The following is a 13,426-nucleotide window of genomic DNA, read 5'->3' on the forward strand; positions in this document are numbered from 1 at the left end:
CATTTACAATAAACTGTATGGAGATTTTTTTGTGTGTGTCAAGCTGAGGGGGGAAAGCAACAGCATACGGTACCAATGTTTCAAAATAACATACAGAATTCATTTCTCCTGGAAGTCATTTTTAAGATAGTGTAGTAGATTTGTTGAGTTTTTAAGTCACTGAAATCAGAACGAACGCACATAGACAGTACTGACAATGTGAAAAGTATCCAGACTGAATAGCATGCCGCGCACCGGGTGAAAAACACACAGAAAGAAACTCAGTGTTCTTTACAGAGGCCAAGACATGACAGCCATTGCAAAGGATTCCAGCTTCTCCTTTCATGACAAATCAAACCAAACCTCCCAACGCAAGAGACCAGCAGGCCCGCACTGAGAAACCTTAACATTCACACATGCACAGCTGTTTCCAAACCTTCCCTTTTTTTCAAAGCCATCTGCATCAGGCTTCCTCCACACGAGTAGCAAGCAACAGCTTCCCATTTCTATTTCTTTCTAAAAAAGAGCCCTTTATGACAAAATAACCTCCCCTAATCACCATTTCCGATAATGAACAGCCATGCATCAGGCAGTTTGCATTACAGAGCCATCAGCTCAGAACAACAGTCAGAGGTGAATGACCCCAGAGACCATCTCCACAGCTACGGCAAAGCTTCTCCCTGACACTAATCCTGCCTGTCATTCTCCCACTGTGCTCTAACCACACTGATGTCCGTCCGCCCGCTGCACTGCAAGCTTAACGGGGGCCCTTCCTGACTTTTCACTGTCTCCCCCAATCAATGGCTCGAGCGTGCTCTTTTCACCATGTCCAAATGGCAGCTTCACTCATAATCAGAGTGCCTTAGCCCTGTTTAAAGGGCTCCCCGAAGGAACGGCCATTTGCATTCATTTGCAAAGCAAACTACTTTTATTCACTTTGTCCTGCTATCAAGAACGGCTCCCCAAAGCAGATAAATTGGCATAAATGTACAGCTTGCCGCTTACGAGACAGTAAATAATAGCCAATAGCGGGGAGGATTTGATCAATCATCCTGTTTTGTGTTGATCTTTTGTGTTCATCTTCATGTATGTCTTTTGTTCATCAAAATGCTGAAAATCATATTGCTGTGGCTTTTTGTACAAGCAGTCATTAGTGGATGCAGTGGTGTGCATATGGGGGGGAGAATACACTCACACATGCAAGTGCGCATGCACACACACTCACACATTTTAGTGGAGAAAGTGGTTCTCTGGGGAGGGAGGGGGGAGGCGGAAAGTAAAAGGAAACCAGCTCCCAAGAGCTTCCACTTGAGAAATGGGGAGGGAGCCGATTTCCACGGGGAGCGATGAAGGCTGCCGTGAGAAATGAGAAACTTGTATTCCAGAAGATCAGCATTTGTCAAAGGTAGGTAGGTAGGTAGGTGTACAGTTATACTCAAGTGCCACACAGTCAGACACAGACTCCATTGGTCAGGATCCAAAGAGCACTTTTTGCATGTGCACAAGAGCTACACGGAGCCTAGAGAGATACTTAAATGCAGCAGTGTCCAACATAAAAACAGAAGGAAAAGAAAAAAAAACGGGGAGTGACAAAGGACACAAAAAAGAAGCTGATACAGCAATGCAGCTGGCAGCACAGCATTGGCATTGCTGGGAACCTGCCACTGAAATTCTGTTGAGTTTGACACGCAGTACTAAGGGATCCACTAGAGAGATTACACAGAAACAAAGCCCCTTAATACTAGTCGGAAATTTCATCTGAGATTTGTATTTTTAAAGTTAGTGCAAAGTTAACAGAAGGAGAAGCACTGTTTTCTATTAAAAGCTTCTAAAATGATCTTCATCTGCTGATCACAGATACAAAATTAAAGCCTGCCAAGGGAGTGCCTAAGAACTGCTCTTCCAATCTTTTCAAGGATTTCAAATTGCACGAGGGGAGAGAAAAGGGGAATGTGAGGAGAAACTATTCCATAAGTCATTGTTGTGGAACCGACGACAACTGCCTTTCAGCCCCTGTTTTTTTCTAATAGGTTTGAACAATGTAATGGCCATCCCCATTGAAAACTTACTAATATTCAAAAACAGAGCAGTGAACAAAGATCCTGAACTTTAGAACTTAAAAGGCATATTGCTTAGACAAGAAAAGTTTCAGTTCAGGTCAGGACTACAGTAGTACTGTGTGTGTGGGCCATCAAGTCACGGCTGACCCCATAGAAGTAAAGAGACGTCCAAAGATTTCTGGGAGGCCAGGATCCAAAGATGTCTGAAAGAGTACCTAGAATATTTGTGCAGATACAAAGACTTTGGGCCGATTCTGTTTTCCAAATGTAGACTATCATATGGCGTTAGCTGTTCTGAAGCCCCCCCACACACACACACACACAATATGTAGGAGTTGCTTCTGAGGTAAAATAACGGACTACAATGGGAAATGCTAACAAATCCCTCACAATTAAGGAGAAGGAAACAGATTACTCCTGGACCTTTTGACAAGCATGGGACGCCATAAAAACACACACATACACAACACAAGACACATTAACTTCCTAGATGCTTCCCTAAAAATAGGAACTTCCTTAGGATATGAAAATAATGCAAGGCCGGGTTTAATCAATATACCTAATTATCAACATGGCTCCGTCTGTGGATACCTAAATCCAGAGACTGAAGCCATGGACAAAAAGACATATCTTTCCTCAAACTTGTAAAAAAAAAAAAAACCTAGGTTTGTAGAAAAATCTCAAAAAAAAACAAACCCTAAAATGGTAAAAGCTGTGCCTGTAGCTTTAAGAAACAATGTCCTCAATGGCCATTGTGAGGCAGCCACAACGGTATTGCCAGCCTTGAAACCTTGGTTTCTGTCAATGAGAGGCAGAGGGAAGGGGCTGAGCCCTTTCCAGGGCTATTTTGAAGGACAGCGCATTGGGGCCAGGCCTCGCAGAAACCACTGGGTGACCACACGACTTGCATGACTCACCAAGGACTGTCTGCTTACTACAGTTCAACAGTAGCCACCCTGCAAAAGCTAGTGAGGTATAGTGGTCAAGAGTTTCAGATTAGGATCTGGGAGACTCAGATTTGAATCCTCACTCTTCTGTGAAAGCTCACTGGGTGACTCAGGACCAGTCACACATACTCAGCCTAACCAGGGTTGTTGTGAGGATAAAATGGAGAAGAGCAAAATTATGTCAGCTGTTTTGGGTCCCCAATCAGGGAGAAAGGTGGAGTATAAATTAAGTAAATAACAACAATAGCAGGAGATGGGGGCACACATAAAAGGTAGGTTGGTTGCCAGGCAGGGAGGAGAAAAGTAAACAGGGAAAGTGTAAGATATGGGGGCTGCCAGCAGATGATAAATAGTGCGGGGGGAAGTCAGGTGCTCCCTGCAAATTCTTGTGCAACTGGGCCCAGCACGGCTGGTACCACACAACACTGCCCAACCAGACAGCCAGGCTGCCATCAGCAAGTGGGCCAGACTTTTCCTGAGGAGAGGCTGCCAGAGGGAGTGAAGGAGGAAAAGTTTAAGATTTTTTTCTCCTCTTCAGAATAATTTTTGCATGACTTATAAGGCCCTAGAAATAAACACAATGATGGTGCAAACACATCATGGGATACAAGACCTTGGAGCAGCAGCAAAGAAACACTCTCTTGGAAGAAATATTCACTTAGGAAGCTAACATGTCTTTTTGAAGGCCTCCTCTTCTGTAGGTCAAGTTCAAATTCCTCTTGTTAAACCCAACCCGCTTTAGAAGTCTTTTAGCATTTACCACCCTTTCATATAGGATACTGCTTTTTGGGAAAGAGGGGGAAAGATGCCGAGCCCCAGCAACAGCTGATATGGGGATCAATTCAAATAAGAAATCTGAACGTGTCAGATTATATGCACTGCTTGAATGACTGGGTTCCCTTTTCCTTTCCTTTATTTCATTTTTTATGCTTGTGGACCAACGGGTCATAAGCAAAACAAATTCAGCACATTCCATAATACATAAATAACCATACATACAAAAATATAATATCTAAACAGTACAGTTAAAAAGAAGTATCATAAAAAAAAAGATAATTTTTTTTTGCCACAGCAAGGGTTACATTTGGGTCAGTATCAGCCAATAACCCTGCAACTATATCTTGCTTTAGGGCAGGTCCCCACCTCTGAATGTATATTCTGATCCATTTGTCTCTGGCGAGATCATGTTTTTTTACAATCTACAAAAAAATGCTAAACAGTGTCCAAACTCTCCGATCCACAATCACAAAGTCGCTCGGAAAAGGGGACCCCTGAAAATCTGCCTGCTAACTCCCCCAATGGCAGTGCATTTAATCTGGCCTTGGAGAAAAGCACTCTGTACTTGGGGACAGTTAAAAATGTACAATAAGCAAGTAGAATCTCTGGAATGGGGAGGCCCAGATGGTAAGACTGGGTTCCCTTCCTACCAAAATTCTCTCTTTCTCTCTGCCTTATAACTGGGTCACTGTTTCTCAGGTGTCTTAGAAAAGCAAGAATGCAATGCAACCCTTAGACAGATTTTTAAATGCAAATAATTAGAGACAGAGAAAGATAAGAGACCAGCAAGAATTGTTTATTGGATGTATTATCTAGTTTTTATTTCACTGTTCTCAATTTACTGCTTTCTGTGTATATATTTCACTGGCCTTTTCAGCATTGTCTCCTAATTCTGTAATTCACCTTGAGTCTCAGTGAGAAAGGCAGGCTATAAACGAAGTAAATAAAATAAAGAAGCTGCCTCTCAGAATTGTAGCTTCTTTATTCTGATCATGCATTGAAAGGAAGAACCTTTCTCACTCTCTTCCTGGGAAAGCACCACAAAGATCTTTAAGTGTATACTTAAAACCCATCATGTTTTGAGATAAGGAAAGAGCAGAGCGCCCACTATCCACCTCACTGTGGTTTTCACTGAGGGGGCCACTCCTTACATCATTTGCCACTACAGGATTACCTTCTGGAGTTGCTCATTATCGTATAACCCATTGTTACCAGGTACATAGAGTGGTATTTAAAAATAGAAAAGCAGGATATGCATTTCCTAAATGAAGAAGCGTTTTTTAGACGACGTCTTTGTTAGAAGATTAAAACTTAACATGATTTTTTGCATATATAAATACCATTACAGATTTATAAATATCTATGTAAGAACAACATGACAAACCTTTACCTATAAAAGATTTAGACATTTCTTTATTAGGTACAGGGAAATTTTTCTATCAGCATATTGTCCCCATGAAGGAAGGACATTAACTGTAGTGAATCTAAAGAAAGACTTAGGCTGGCCAAAAACTGTAGCTTTTTCTTCCCGCCACAATCAATTTTAGTGAAGCTGTTGAATAGATATTCCCTAAAATTTGCAATGCCTCTGACCATGAGATTATCATGAAATTTGTTTTCCCAAAGAAATAGGGATACTTCGCCATTAAGATTCCCAAAGCAAAAGGCCTTCTCTAAAACATGGAAGGCAATCCATACAGTCAATTCTGGGTTTTATTTCCTCACAATATTTGTATTTGCAAATATCCCCTTCTCACAGATTAGACAAAAAATTGGTGGTTGTTTTTACCTTCCTGTAACTTCCCTTCTTGGCTAGGTATGGAATCTGCATGAAGATAAAGCCTAAACTTCAAGGAAATGAGATAAAAATGGAGGCTGAAGGAAGGGCATTAGTAAAAGCAAGTACAACTACAGGAAAGAAAGGGTAGAAAAATAGACAAGAGATCCACACATCATTGGGATCTGCTACCTGCCCTTCTGTCTGAACAGGAAAAAGCTAACTATTACAATAGGTCAATATCCAACAAAATGTGGATCCCCTGAGAGAGCGGAGGAAAGGAAAAGAGAAGAAAGCCCGAGTAAAGTGGCAAAGCACTCCGAGACATGGCAGAAAAGCCCTGAGGAGACTGGGGAAACTAATTCTGACGTTACCTTTCATGCAGGCACAGCCACAAACACACACCATACAGTCCCTGACTAACTGTGATGTAAAAAAATTTTTTCCTCAACATTCTTAGTTTTGAGAGGAATGCTAGAAATCAAGGAAGTTAAAGGCTTGTTTAGTGAAGGGCTCAAAAGCTTGCCTAGGCTGGAGGGGATATGTACCACCCTATATCAACAAAAGGAATAAAAATGAGGGAGCAGAGGGAACAACAAGTTTAGGGAATGTTGATAATGGAAGACAGATCAACAAAAAAGGCCTAATATATGGCTTTTTCATATGGAAAAAACAGGGTGCCAAAGTGTCTGAGGAGTACTACATTTTAAATAAAGCTGCAGGAATTGCACAAAAATTATTTCCACCTCATTAGCATCTAAGATTGTTGTACCAAGAAGACTATAGTTTATATAAATAAGCATATTAAATATTTCCAAGCTGTTACAGCTGGCTTTGCTACTGCTTTAAACCAAACAAACATGACTAAATGTCGTGCTCAGGTCACAGAAATTCATGGTATTAGACCTGGGGTGTCATTCGCACCCCCTTGAGAGCTCTTATCCAGTCCCTGAGGCAGCCACCCTTCCCACTCTCAATCTGGGCTGGCGAGGCATGGCCCGGCCCCGACCAAGTGACATTTATGTCATATCCGGCCCTCGTAACAAATGAGTTCGACACCCCTGTTATAGATAGTGGAATGGACACTAAAATGCAAAGTTAGGAAAGGATAGAAAAAGGAAGGAAGCAGAGACCTCTAATTTGAATCTTAGAAAGGATTGTTTCTGTGTGTTTGTGCACACTGAAAAAGTATAACAGAGTACCCACAGACAGACAATACGATCAAAGGCCTGCAGAATGATGCTGTAATTAACAGCATTACTCAAACAGCAGACGCCTGGATTCTGTCTCATCCTTGGAAGAGACAAACATCCTTGGGCCTCGATCTTCCCATTTAAACTGAGAGACTAAAGTCCACTTTTACAGTGACGTTACGAGAAGGGTGGTTTGACAGGATGGACGCCAGCAAACAATTCAACAGAGGCCTCCCGGGCAGGGGGTGGAACCAAACCGAGGCATAGCTTATGTCAGTTCTAAGCATGCCCTCAGGGGCAATTAGCCAGAAGGCCTGTGTTCAGATGAAACAGCAGCCCTGGAACAAGTTGCTTTGGGGCAGGCTTTCCCCAGACATGGAGAAAAGCTGCATTCTGGAGAGGAATGAGGTTGCCTCAATGCGGGCTGAACTGAGTTTTCAGGATGGAAGGGGTTCTGTTGTGTTCTGCGCAAGTAGCTAGAAGTATCCCCAAAGATCACAAAAAAGATATTTGCATGCCAAACAAAAGTCCATCTGCTATATTTGTATTTAATATTTTTTTTCTGATCAGGAACTGTAAAAGTATACATCTTTAAAGGGCTTTAAAAAAAAAGACACCTGAAACAACATTTTGACATTTTAATATTTTGACATTTCTGCCTCTACCCACTGCAGACTTAAGCGTTTTAGCTGTTTAAAAGTGCCAAAAAGCATATGTAGCAAGTACAGAATTAAAGTATTAGTTCTAAAACCCTACACAAAGCAGCATTCAGGATATTCAGTAGCTTGAAAACTGACGGTGTACTTCTGAAGGATAATTCCAGCAGTGCAGCGGTAGATTAACACACCCCCAACAGCCTGCTGGCAGATTACAGCCTCCAAATCATTAATTATGCCAACTTTCCAGTAATTGCTACAAAAACTTGCAGAAACAATATCTGGCCCAACATCACAGTACAAAATTGAAACAAACAATTCACTTTTCTGCTGCCTAGCACTCCCAAGAGAGTCCGAGGACATGAACACAGAGTCTGTCACGGGCACAACACCTACTAATTCAACATGCTGAGACTAAAGTTTACATTTAAAAAGTGGGGGAATTAGCTTCAGCCTCTTTTTATTTTGTTCTTTTATTTACCGGTTCAGAAAAAAACGATGCCACCTCGCCAAAGAACTTGCCCAAGCTGGCTGACAAAATAAAACATAAAAAAATAAGCTATTATAAATTGTCAATTAAAACCCAGCATTAAAAACCAAGCCAGGGCATAAAACCACTGAGCACCTTAAAATCAATAACAGTTTCCAGGCTAGAAACACTCAATAAGAATGGTGTGAAAGACCAATCCCTTAATTAAAAGTTTGGGTAAGGAGAAATTATTTGACCTAGTGCCTAAAAGAGAACAGTGTAGGCATCAGGGCGAGGGCATTCCCCAGATGAGGTGCCACTACTGAAAAAGCCCTGTCTCTGGTTGCCACCTACCTCACCTCTGTAGGCAGGGTCACCGAGAACAAGGTGAACATAAGACCATAAGAAAAGCCCTGCTGGATCAGACCAAGGCCCATCAAGTCCAGAAGTCATTCACACAATGGTTAACCAGGTGCCTCTGGGAAGCCCCCAAACAAGACGACTGCAGCAGCACCATCCTGCCTGTGTTCCACAGCACCTAGAATAATAGGCATGCTCCTCTGATCCTGGAGAGAATAGGTATGCATCATGACTAGTATCCATTTTAACTAGTAGGCATGAATACCCCTTTCCTCCATGAAAGGTGTGTGAGGAAGATCTTAACTGGTAGGCTGGACAACATGGTAGAAGGAAGTCCTTCAAGTACCCAGGCCTCAAGCCATTTAGAGCTTTAAAGGTAAGAAATAGCACTTTGAAGTGTGGCCAGAAACAAACAGGACACCAGTGCAGATCTTACCCTACAGGAATGATACAATCCCTGTATTCAGCCCCCCAACAACAGCCTAACAGCAGCGTTTTGGACCAGCTCAAGTTTCCTGGTCTCTTGCTTTGCCCTTCCTGACCACATTTGGGAGGAACTGCCAATTAGAGTGCCAGTCCTGTGTCTTCAAGTGTAAGCTGTGGAGCTACCTTTGAAGCAAAAGGAGGAGATAGTTTCAAGCATAAAAACACTGGGTGACGGAAGGCATCGCACCCTTCCCATCAAGCTCGCTGTCCTCATTCCAGCCAGACTAACTTTCTTTCATAATACACACTCCCATCTTTCTGTGCACTATTTTGCTGCTCAAAATTGCTTAGCTAGCTCTACTGGTCTTCAGCAACAATCCAGGTCTGCAACTACGGTGCGTAGCTCGGCCCACAGACTTGAACATTCAAAATCAGTGACTTAAGAGCCTTTTTACATCTCACACTTAACCAGGAGCTGCGGCCAAATGCTGTAGTGTACCAGAATGGCACGGTTTCAAGCCACTTTGCGTCCCATTCCCATAACTGTGCTTACGTTTTCAGTTCACATCTTTCAGGAGTACGCTAAAAAAATTCTCAGGTTTCTCCATTCTCTGAGCACATGCTAAGATAAATTGGCAGCCTTAGCCTAGTCTCAGACAATTTCCCTAAACATTACAGTACACGTCATGACCCTTTTTGGAGATCACCGGTCCAACTAAGTTGAGGGTTCCTGCCTTTTCGTACCTCTTGGGCTGCCCTGCAAGTCCAATGCCAGGTAGTATAAGTGTGTCTCAGACCAGAATGCTAAGTCCTACCAACACTCCAGATCCGCAGGCCGAAGGCTCCATCCGCTCAGCCCATGCTCTGTGGTAGTATCTTTTGCCAACACATGTTTAATCTTAGATAGCAACTGCTTCTATACATTGCTGCTCTGAAATAGGCAAGTATTAAGAAGAATATGGGCTAATGCAACAGTATCTACATGTAAATGAAGTTCATCAACCAATATCTTATCTTTTTATTTTCTTTTAGGGAAACGGGGAAGAGAACGACAGAATGCGAATCTCAAACAAGTAAAAAAATGACAGATTAGCACAGCGTAACAGAACTCAACCAGCTCTCGTCAGATAGAGATTTATTGCTTTCTCTGTCACTCAAACGAATTTCCAGCCATCCCTCACCCTATATCCTTATCCCCATCTAACCAGACAGCCTAAACCACCAGATACAAACAGGACATTTGTGGGTAAAAATTCTCTCTTTAATCATCTTTGATCTAGACTGGCACCACCAACTTGATTGATGTGAACATAGTTCCTATGAAGAAAATTCTGCTTCCTTTTACTCAATTAAAGCAGGCATTACAACCACAATTTCTTCACTTTTTTTCTTTGAGGCTATTATTAATTAGGCCAATTAAGTACATATCAGATCTGACATTCCCATCTCTTGAGTATCATCATCAGGTCTCAAGACAGAGTATAATTAAGATGCTTCTTTCAGAGCCATGCTGTTCCTGAATACTTTAAAACATTGGCAGGATTAATTTAGAGTAGGAGTCTTCAGTTAAGTAAAGCAAGCCTATCACAAGATTTTGTTAATGGCAACTGTTTGCAACATCGATGATCAATGCCCTAGAAATATCCCCCAGACTTCAACACTGTTCAAAGTTATATTTACATTAGCCCAGTTTTATAAGCATGGTTTATCTAACTCTGGCTCATTCTTAACGTTAGTGACAGACTCAAGAACAGACCGACTTCCTTTAAAAAGGTGGAGGGGGAAGAATACTAAAGGCAGAAGCAACAGACCGCTCATTTGTCTTGTGACTAAAACTTATCCAGATCAACAGCCATTTATGACCACAGAGCAATGACAAAAAGGCTGTCAATTGAAAGATAGCTGATTTATTATGATCACAACCGTGTACATAACTAAGTCAGCAACCCTGATTTGCTACCAATGTTAGCCCCTGAACTCCATCTTTATTCTCAAAGTGCAAACAGCTCTAAGTGCTCACTAGCAAGCCCCAGATTTACTTTTTATACTTACTGTCCCCATTATAAAGCTTATTACATCATTCCACAATTGCTTTAATAGGAAGACAATGCTAGAAAAATTAAGATTTCAGATTTTAAAAAGTTTAATTTTTCCTGTTTGTGTTATTACTTCAGATTGTCTTGTTATACCTTCAAATTGTTTTGCAATGATTATTAAAAGCAAACTAATAAAAACACAGCCACATAATATGGCTTGATGCAGACTTTTCCAAATGCCGCTTCATACTTTTTATCTCATCCCAAAACTGGAAACAACATATCTCAAGGTGACTCAGAAAATTCGAGCTATTTCACAAGTTTGTTGGTGCTTAAGTGAAATGTCTATGTAATTATTTTTTAAAAATCACAGCTACTTGTTTCAGGAGAATTTCAGATGGTATCATATCTGAATTGCAACAGTCACAGACATACACAGCAAATATTACCTATCCCTTTTCATCAAACAGCTCTACACTGAAAAGCCACCAGTGGAAATTCCATGGAGTCATGGCACATAATTTCGTTTATTAATACTGTACCATGGACCTGGGAAATCTTGGAAGTCACAATCCAAAATTCCCCCTCTCAGTATCTGTCTGGAGCTAGATTGCTCAGATCCTTATGCATCAGATAGTTATGAAAAAAGATATTTAGTTTTTGTTTCTTTGCAACAACCCGTCTTTTCCCCAAAGAGCTTCAAGGCAGCGAGAGGTGCCATGATCGCCTGCCAAAGAGGCTCATGGTCACATCAGGGACCAAGAAATATCAGCTGGGTGACTTTACTGGAACACAAAAATAAAAAATAAAGCCTGCCTTACTCTTTTTTAATCCCTACCTTCCTCCAGGGATTGTAGCAGCATATGTAGTCTGGTTGTCCCCTTTCTCCAGACAAGTAGATTACAGATTACAGAATAACCTTTCTTGATAACAACTGTTTTGGGGAAACACGGAACCCACAATAAAGGATGTCATGGAAGCCATACAGATTCCTGGCTTGGATTCTAGCTCCTCCCTGACTTTACAGGTGACCTTACATAGCTCTTTTTATGCTAGCAGCAATAGCGTAAAATAGAAGAAGAAAAAACAAAAGCACCCCCATCACCAAATCTGATGGGTTTCTTTGGGGGGGGGGATTGTTTTCAAACAGGTTTACTCTTTGCTTTCTACAAAAACCAAGGCATAATTTAGGACCAAAATCAACCATTTGCAGGGAAAACATATATGATAAACTTTTAGTAAATACCAAAATACCACATTCTTCTGTGCATACGGAAATAAGTGAAAAAGGTCTGATACAGAAATAAGGGCAATCCACATTTGCTATGTAAATGAACTTGAGAATCCTTAGGCTTCTACGCTCCCCCCTCCCCTCCTGTGTGAACAACTAGTTAGATATTTGTAATAAGTATAGAAATACTGTTCCACGTTTTACACTGTTATAACTGGCCTAATTAGTATTTTATCTGTATTTTATTTATTTTGTTAGCAATTCTCGAAATGCAAGGTATTAGGTTTTTGGAAATGTAGCCTAGAAATGCAGTATGACATTTTCTGGTCTATGATTGCAATAAATTATTATTATTAGTTACATATTTCCACTTTAATAGAAACCATAGTTTGCCATCGCATCTGGATCAACAAACTATGCTTTGCACTTGCCCTTGCACTTAGGGAGGGGCTGTGGCTCAATGGTAAAGCATCAGCTTAGCATGAAGAAGGTCCCAGGTTTAATCCCTGGCATCTCCACTTAAAGGGTCTAGGCAAGTAGGTGATGTGAAAGACCTCTGCCTGAGACTCTGGAGAGCCGCTGCCGGTCTGAGTAGGAAATACTGACTTTGATGGACCAAGGGTCAGATTCAGTATAAGGCGGCTTCATGTGTTCATGCCCTGTAAACCAGGACTCTTACGCTGATGTAGCTCGGTTTTCAACAAGAATACAAACATTAGACTATGGCTCTGTGGGATATTGGGAAGGATCTCTCTCTGCCTAACTCTAAATAATGAGATAAACTGTGCAGTGGAATGACTCGGCATAAGGCAGTTTCATATGTTTACAGTTGGAAGCAGTAGGAAACAACTGTTTGCCATGGAAGAGTAACTGGATTGCTCCACAGAGGGAAAGCAAGAGCATCCAAGGACCACCCAAGGATTGTTCACATAGTGGCAAACTACGGTTTGACATTACATCTCAACTTACGCCCATGTTATTTTCTTAGCTTTCCAAGCATTAAAGTAACATCTTAAAAATATTTGTTTGCACATAAACAGTAATGTTTCATCTGTGCTGCACACAATGAAAAATGCAGATAAAATGTGATGCAGATAAAATTTGTATTTTAGACTCGCATCAAGAACTAAGAAACAGGAATTAGAGCCATGTGGTTCATAAATACTGAAGTCCTTTTTATGGAAAAGAAATAAAGATGCAGTTCTTAACTGAGAGGCCAATCTGATTGTTAGCACTTAGCAGAAAGCATTAACTCATTTGTTTTCTGATTAGCTTCTAGGCAAATGTTTAATTCAGAAAATATGTGAATAGGTCTTTAGTAGATGTGATTGTAGAACATGGTGGCATGTAGATCAGATAAGTCAGAGTCTGAATTGTTTTTGGCCTGTGACACACACCTTTGTGTGAAGACAATACCAAGAGAGGCATTTTCAAAACAGAAATTTTGGCTTGCCATTAACTGGCTTCTCTAGCATTTTTGATGGTATCTCAGTGTTAGTCGGAATGTGGTCTGGT

At 41.2% G+C, this 13,426-nt stretch overlaps 1 protein-coding gene across 1 annotated transcript in view; it reads right to left on the reverse strand.

The window, feature by feature from the left end:
- Window positions 1-13,426, reverse strand: part of DNAJC1 (DnaJ heat shock protein family (Hsp40) member C1) — a 105,833-nt gene that overhangs the window by 21,390 nt on the left and 71,017 nt on the right. The window lies entirely within an intron of this gene.

The sequence above is a fragment of the Euleptes europaea genome, chromosome 11 (genome assembly GCF_029931775.1).
Source record: "Euleptes europaea isolate rEulEur1 chromosome 11, rEulEur1.hap1, whole genome shotgun sequence".
NCBI lineage: Eukaryota > Metazoa > Chordata > Lepidosauria > Squamata > Sphaerodactylidae > Euleptes > Euleptes europaea.